A 7,487-nucleotide genomic window follows, 5' to 3' on the forward strand; every position below is an offset into this window, starting at 1 on the left:
CTGAATTTTGTATAACTTATTATCATTTTTATGCATTGCTTGACTCTGTTAATATTTAAATTAAGTATTTCATTTATTCTTGTAATAAGCTTCCCTTGTACTTTTCACCTTTCCTGCTGTAGTCCTTATAAAACCAACTTGGAAATGTGTACTTTTATGTTTTTGGAAAAGCTTATGTGGATTTGAAATGATGTTTTCCTTCAGTGTTTGGAATTTTCCTGTGGTGTCCATTTCGTAGGAATTGGCTAGGCAGCTAGGGTAAAAAGACTCCAAAGAAATTTATTCAGTTTCTTGGCTAAAAGTCAAAATGTCCTTGGGCCTGTTAGCAACATACTCTGTTCTAAGGCCAAAAATATCAAAAGTATTTGGGAGGTTGTATTTAATCTTTAAATATTTTAGGGTTACCTCTTCAGAGGGGGAAATGTTGGAGGGGAGGGAGTGGGCATGGATTTGATCAAAACACCTTATATGCATGTAAGAAATTCTCAATAAAGTTTTTGTAAAAATAAAACAAAAAACAAAGCTGCTTCGGTTGTACCTTCATCATTCTGCCCTAACACAATAAGCTAGAATCTTCTCAGTGGAGCAGTATAGGATATGACCTATAAATATGATATGTTAATGGAACTCTAGCTTCCATGCATGGCATTGCTGACGTTATTTTTAAATCAGAAAACATGCTGGGTGGTACATGCCTTTAATCCCAGCACTCAAGAGGCCGAGGTAGGTGGTTCTCTGTGAGTTTGAGACCAGCCTGGTTTACAGAGTAAGCTCCAGGCCAACCAAGGATACATAGTGAGACTCTACCTCAAAAAAAAAAAAAAAATCAGGGACTGGAGAGATGGCTCAGTGGTTAAGAGGAATGGCTGCTCTTGCAGAGGACTCTGGTTCAGTTCCCAGCACTCACATGGCGGCTAATAACCATCCATAGCTCATAAAATTTATTATTTTTTTATTTTATGTGTGTGAGTATATTGGCAGCGTGTATGTAAGTGTACGTGTTGAGAAATGCCTCAGAGGTCAAAAGAGGGCCTCAGATTTCACTGGAACTGGAGTTATGGGTGGCTAGGTGGTGGGAACCAAACCCAAGTCCTCTGTAAGAGCAACCAGTACTCTTAACCACTGAGCCAACTCTCCAGCCCCATAAATAAAATATTTTTTAAAAAATCAAAGTAGCTGTGACTACCTGTGACCCTAACAAGATTAGGCCCACTAACATTCCCTTGTGGGAAGGAGATGGCTCAGCTGAAAAGGGGAGGATTTCAGTGGTTTGATCACCCATAAGTTTCCCATGCTCCTGTAAGTAAGCCCTCACCCGTGCTGCTATAAATAAACCCAATTAAACTCATTGGTTCACTAGGCTAGACCTAAGCGGCATCATTTCTTTGCTCTGTCATTGGTGCCCTATCAGGGGTGAAGAGACATGTGTTCATGTATCCCCAGGAAAAGTTTTGTAACACATGTTCATTCCTAGTCTGGTACAGTTATGTAGGATTCCAGGCCAGTAAATCAAACACCTCCTAAGTCCTTGGAAAATGGTGTTGGCTTGAGAACTTGGGGGTGGGAAAGGCAAATCTAAACCTGACATCTATTTTTCCTCTGAGGATGAACTTCTGACTCTTCCAGAATAAAAGGGATTCAGTGTTGGAGTTCAGCTGGTCTCCTCAAGGAATAGTATCATATTCTCAGTCTTGAGTTGATCTTTGTTAGTGGAGGGCTAACATTTGGCCAATGTAGGGCTGGAGAGATGGCTCAGTGGTTAAGAACACTGGTTGTTCTCGCAGAAGACCCAGGTTCAAATCCCAGTACCCACATGGCAGCTAACAACTGTCTGTAACTCCAGTTCCAGGAGATCCAACAGCCTCTTCTGTCCTCCGCAGGCATTGCACAACAGGAGTGCACTTACCTACATGCAGGCAATACACACATATACATAAAAATATTTTTAAAAATTTGGCCAATGTAGTAGCTAGATCAGCTTTGGTAAGTGCTGTTGGTCCTATGGGCAGCCTCTGTGTTAGGGTTCTCTACAGGTATAGAACCAAATGAAGTATATACATTATGGAAGGGGATGCATTAGATTGGCTTATGTGATAGGACCTGGATAGTCCAACAAAGATCAACCACACACTGGAAGATAAAGAAATCTGTATCTGCTCAGTCCATGAAGTTGAAAGCCTCAGCAGCCCTATCTGTCAAAGAAGGCCTGGAAGATTCCTAGAGAGTCCCTGGTATTCAGTTCATACTGTGATGCTGAGTCTGATGTTAGCAGTGATGTCAGCATCAATAGATACACTTAAACTGGAAGAAATGAAGGCAAGCAGGAGATACTGCTTTTTAAAAAATCTGTGTGTGTGTGTGTGTGTGTGTGTGTGTGTGTGTTTAATGATATGTGTGTTCATGTGTATGAGGATGGGCTTGCACATGCTCATGAGGAAGTCAGAAGACAACCTTGAGTGCCAATCCTAACCTTCCACGTTGTTCTAGAAATGGTGCCTTGTTTTTCCCTGCATACACCAGGCTAGCTGTCTGAGTTCTTCTGTCTCTACCTTCTATCTCACCATAAGAGTGCTAGGACTACAGATGTGTGCTGCTGTGCTATGTCTGGCTTCATATGAGCTCTGGGGATCTGAACTCAGGTCCTCAGACTTTCATGGCAAATGCTTTACCTACTAAGCCATCTCCCCAGTCCCTAACACTGCTTTTCCTTTGGACTTCTATCTGGGCCTGCAGTTGGAAAGTGCCACCCACTCTGAGGGCAGGTTTTTCTCCATCAGTTATCCTTTCTGGAAACTCCCTCACAGAAGACACAAAGGTCTGTCTCCAAGGTAATTCTGGATCCTATCAGGTTGACAGTCAAAATTAGCCATCACAGACTCTATCTGGTATTTTGGTCACTTTACCCATGTGCCATTTAATGCCAACGCTATATGTGGCTGATAGCAGAAACTGGCTAAGGTCAACTAGCTTTGTCATTTTTGTCTTCCTGGATATTGTGACAATTATTATTGATTGTCAACTTGACACAATCTAGAATCACCTAGGAGACAAGACTACCAGGTACACATGATACCTACATTAGGTTAGCATCTGGACATGCTTGTGAGGGATTAACTAGATTAGGTTAATTGAGGTAGGAAGACACACCTTAATTATGGGCAACACCTTTCCAGGGTCTGGAATCCTGGACTGAATAAAAACTAGAAAGTGAATTGAGCACTGCCATTTAACCCTACCTCCTGACTGTGAATGTGATATGATCAGTTGCCTCAAACTCCCACCACCATGACTTCTCTACAGTGTTGGACTGTGCCATCAAACTGTAAGCCCAAATAAGCCCTTTCTCCCTTAAGTTGCTTTTATCAGAGCATTAATCACAGAAATAGAAAAGGAGCTAATACAGATATGAAAAGTCCTCTTAGTGGATACTCTCTGGTGGTTATTGACTTGTGACACAAAGGCCTTCATACTTCAGGTCCATCTCCTAAATCCATCTTCACCTTTATTCCATATCCTTTTGTCTCCAGGTTTCCAAGACCCCAGAGGAGTTAGCCAGGACAGTTGCCACTACCTATGAATATATATGCCTTATTTATATATACAATTGTTTTATTTGTTTATATAAATATAATTGTCTCTCTGTATCTCTGGGAAATTGGTTCTAAAACCCACCTCCCTCCTCTCTTTGTATATCAAATTCTGAAGATACTAACGTCCCTTATATAAAATGGTGCAGTGTTTGCATATGACCTATAAACTTATGCTTCTATGTACTTTAAACTTCTAGATCATTTATAATATCTAATATGATGAAGATGCTATATAAATATTAGTTTTAATGTATTGTTTAGGGAACATGACAAGAAAAAAAGTCTACAATACAGATATCATACAGATATATTTCAGGAGAGGTGTTTTGAGAAAAGATCTCATGTTGATCTTTTTCTTTCTTTTCTTTCTTTTTTTCTGGTCATTTTTGAGACAGGGTCTCCCTGCAGCCCCAGCTGGCCTGGAACTTGTAATGTAGACCAGGCTGGCCTTGAACTCACAGAGATCCTGCCTCTGCCTCCTGAGTGCTGGGATTAAAGGCGTGCACTGCCACAGTTGGCTCTTTCAGGCTGATCTTAAACTCAATATGAGACCAGTGATGGTGACTGAACTCTTGGCTCCACTTCCCAAATGCTGGAATTACAGGCATATGTTACTGCACCTGGCTCAGAAGTAATTTTCCTCTTAATATTTTAATTTGTGGTTGATTGAATCCACAGATGTGGAGCACATTGATATAGAGGGCTGACAGCATTCTAATAGCAGCTGGAGTTTCAGGTGGTTGTGAGCTGCTTGACATGGGTTCTGGGAACTGAACTCAGGTCCTGTGTAAGAGCAGTAAGTTTTTTTTTTTATTTTTAAGTCAACAAGTTTTATTATTAGTTACATGCTCTTCTTGCAGGAGGTACATCTGTACTCTTAGCACTTGCAGGAGCCTGCACAAGAGCAGGATCCATCTGTAACACAGGAGCAGTTAGGGTCCATGGCGAGTCCAAGCAGGTTGCTTGAGTTGCTAGACGACAACAGGCAGATGTCAGAGGAGAAGGCTGCGTTGCAGTAAGTATTCTTAACTGCTGAGTCATTAGCCACCATTATCCTTTTTTTTCAATTTTATATTGAGCTTTTGTACATTTCATATAACAGTTATTAATTAAATTCAGGCCCCTCCTCCACCCATGCCCCCCCAACCCCCACTGGACTTCATGTATTCCGCCATAGATGTTAAGTCCTATCCAGTCAAGCATTTGTACCCAGGATGTCCTTCGGTGCAAATTCATCCACTGGAGTCTAGTCAGCCTATCTAGAGATTGTTGGTAAGGCCTACTCTCCCTCACCCAGTAATAATCCATTTCCATTAGTTTCCAGATTAGGATGAACCACCACCCATTTCCCTCTCTCCACTCTGGGCCCTTGTGTGGTTGAGTTGGCATGGGTCCCATGCTCGATGCCACCATTGCCACAAGTTCACATGTACAAGTTTCAAGTGGTCTGAAAGCCTCTGCTTCCCTATGTTCATGAACCATCCCTGGCTCTTACAGTCTTTCTGCCTCCCTCTTCCACAATGGTCCCTGAGCAGTGGTGGTGGGGGGGTCTTAAAATACCTTTTTTTAACCTTTAAAAAATTTATTGAGAATTTCATAATATAAGGTGTTTTGATCAAATCCATGCCCACTCCCTCCCCCCCAACTCTTCCCATATCTCCCCATCCCTTTTTCCTGAACAACTTTGTGTACTCTTTTTTTTTTAATGTAGCTTTTTGCTACTCTAACATTTCCCCCTCTGAAGAGGTAACCCTAAAATCTTTTAAGGATTAGATAAGAGCTCCCAAATACTTTTGACATTTTTGGCCTTTGGAGCAGAGTATGTTATATACTAATATATGATCCATCTGTAAGCCAATCACAGGGCTTGGTTTTCTTCAGTTGGTTATCTAGGATTTCCCAGAGTCATATGTGTGAGTAGCAAAGGAAATTCTCATTCTACAATAGTAAGGATGACCAGGGTCAAGGTTATCTGCTCATGCAATTTTCTCATGCCTTCTGGTCCTATGCCTGACTGATACTAGACATATCACTTCAGAGCTATGATGAACTGGTATTGGTGGTTCTGATAGGACTCAAATCTTGATGGTCCAGCTACATAGTTATTTAGTGTCTCATGGTCAACCTTTTTTGTTCCTTTGAAGGCCTAATAGTGAACATGAGTTCTTTTTCAAAGGGTTTTAAAATATCTGCTCCAGAGACCCAAGGACCCTTCTAGAACTTGGCACAAATTACAGTGTCTTCTCTGCTCCACCTGTGCGCCCTGCAAAATGCTCATGTTTCAGACCTTCTCTAGGTCTCATTCAAAGCTATCAACCTTTTATGACACCAGATTTTGAGCCACAATAGATTGGAGCAGAGCTGGGCTCCAGATACTGAAGAGAGCCACCCGTTCTTTTTTGTAGTAATAAGTACAAGATACAACAACTTGTAGGGATTTTCCCTTAGAGGGAATATCCCAGCATGCCCCTAACAACCGGGCTCTTAAAATTTGTATGGATTGACAGGCTCCTGAATCTCCATAGAGCTCCTTCTGAAGCGTTGCACCAAGGCCTCCATCCTGCTCTCCACATCTTGATCATGTGGATCATTAACATGTTACCAATGCAGTAGATCAATGTGATACTCTGTGTCTAGATAGTCCAAATCTCTTCCCACTATATTATGACATAGGATTGGAGACATAGCCCTGGGAAAAAATGATAGCCCATTACATGTAGATACAAATATTATTCTGTCTCTTTTTCTGAGGGGATAGAAATGAACATGTTTTCCAAATCAGTGGTTGCATACCATGTACTTGGGGCTAAAATAATCTTCTCTAGAAAGCATATCAACATCTGGCATAACAGCTGCAAAGGGGACTTTGTAGGACCTGATTTAATTTATGGTAGTCTATAGTCAACCTGCAGGATTTACCTGGTTTCATTTAGGTCAAGAATGGTAAATCTAACAGAGGTATAGTAGACCTCTCCAACCTGCATCCTTTAAAAAAATTTTTTTTATTTTATGTGTATGAGTGTATTGCTTTCATGTATATAAGTGTACCATGTCATGAAAAGCCCACAGAAACCAGAGAGGGTCTCAGATCCCCTAGAACTGGAGTTACAGAAGGTTGCCAGCTGCTATGTGAGTGGAGGGACTCGAACCCAGATCTTCTGTAAGAGCAATCAGTGCTCTTAACCACTAAGCCATCTCTCCAGTCCCCTGCATCCTTTATATCCCTAATGTTGGGGCTTATTTCTATTATCCTACCCCTAGCATTTTCCAATATATCAAATATTGGTTTACTTCTGACCCAACCCACTTCACACTCAGGGATAGCTAAAGAGACCAAGGACTCAATGCACACACTATAGACCCACTATAGACCCAGGCCCAAGACAAAATTCTACCTATTACCTGGCCCTCAAGTTGCCTCCTCAGTTCTAACAGGGAGGGGTCATAATGATATTTCAGGTTTCCAGTATCAGTGTCAACACACTGAATGAGCTTCCTGTTATTTCCTATCCCTAAAAACACTTGGGTTCATCAGTTATTTTATTTTAGCTGTTGTCATTGGTATAAAGTAGTATCTCATTGTGGTTTTAATTTGTGTTTCCCTGATGACTAATGAGGTTGAAAAACTTGTCATGTTTATCAAGACAGTTGGGTATCTCCTTTTGCAAATTGCTTATTCTTGTCTTTTGCTCTTAATTTAGTTATTTGGTTTTTCCTTGTTCATTTGTAGTATTATAGTATGCATGAGTATTTTTCAAAGGGTGACTCTCCACTCTAGATGGCATAGATTTGCTCCAGAACCACAAAGGCCTTTCTGGGGCTTGCCATAAATTATATACAGCAGCTCTTCCTACTCAAGTGTGTGTGTGTGTGTGTGTGTGTGTGTGTGTGTGTGTG

At 41.2% G+C, this 7,487-nt stretch overlaps 1 long non-coding RNA gene across 2 annotated transcripts in view; it reads right to left on the reverse strand.

Moving 5' to 3' along the window:
• Positions 1-4,437: 4,437 nt before the first annotated feature.
• LOC115070915 overlaps positions 4,438-7,487 on the reverse strand; it is a 36,433-nt gene continuing 33,383 nt past the window's right edge. For both annotated transcript variants that reach the window (XR_003850014.1, XR_003850015.1), the window contains exon 6: positions 4,438-4,561. This is a non-coding gene — a long non-coding RNA (uncharacterized LOC115070915). The remainder of the gene's footprint in view (positions 4,562-7,487) is intronic.

Source organism: Nannospalax galili, unplaced genomic scaffold (assembly GCF_000622305.1).
Source record: "Nannospalax galili isolate Female #2095 unplaced genomic scaffold, S.galili_v1.0 scaffold54, whole genome shotgun sequence".
Taxonomy (NCBI): domain Eukaryota; kingdom Metazoa; phylum Chordata; class Mammalia; order Rodentia; family Spalacidae; genus Nannospalax; species Nannospalax galili.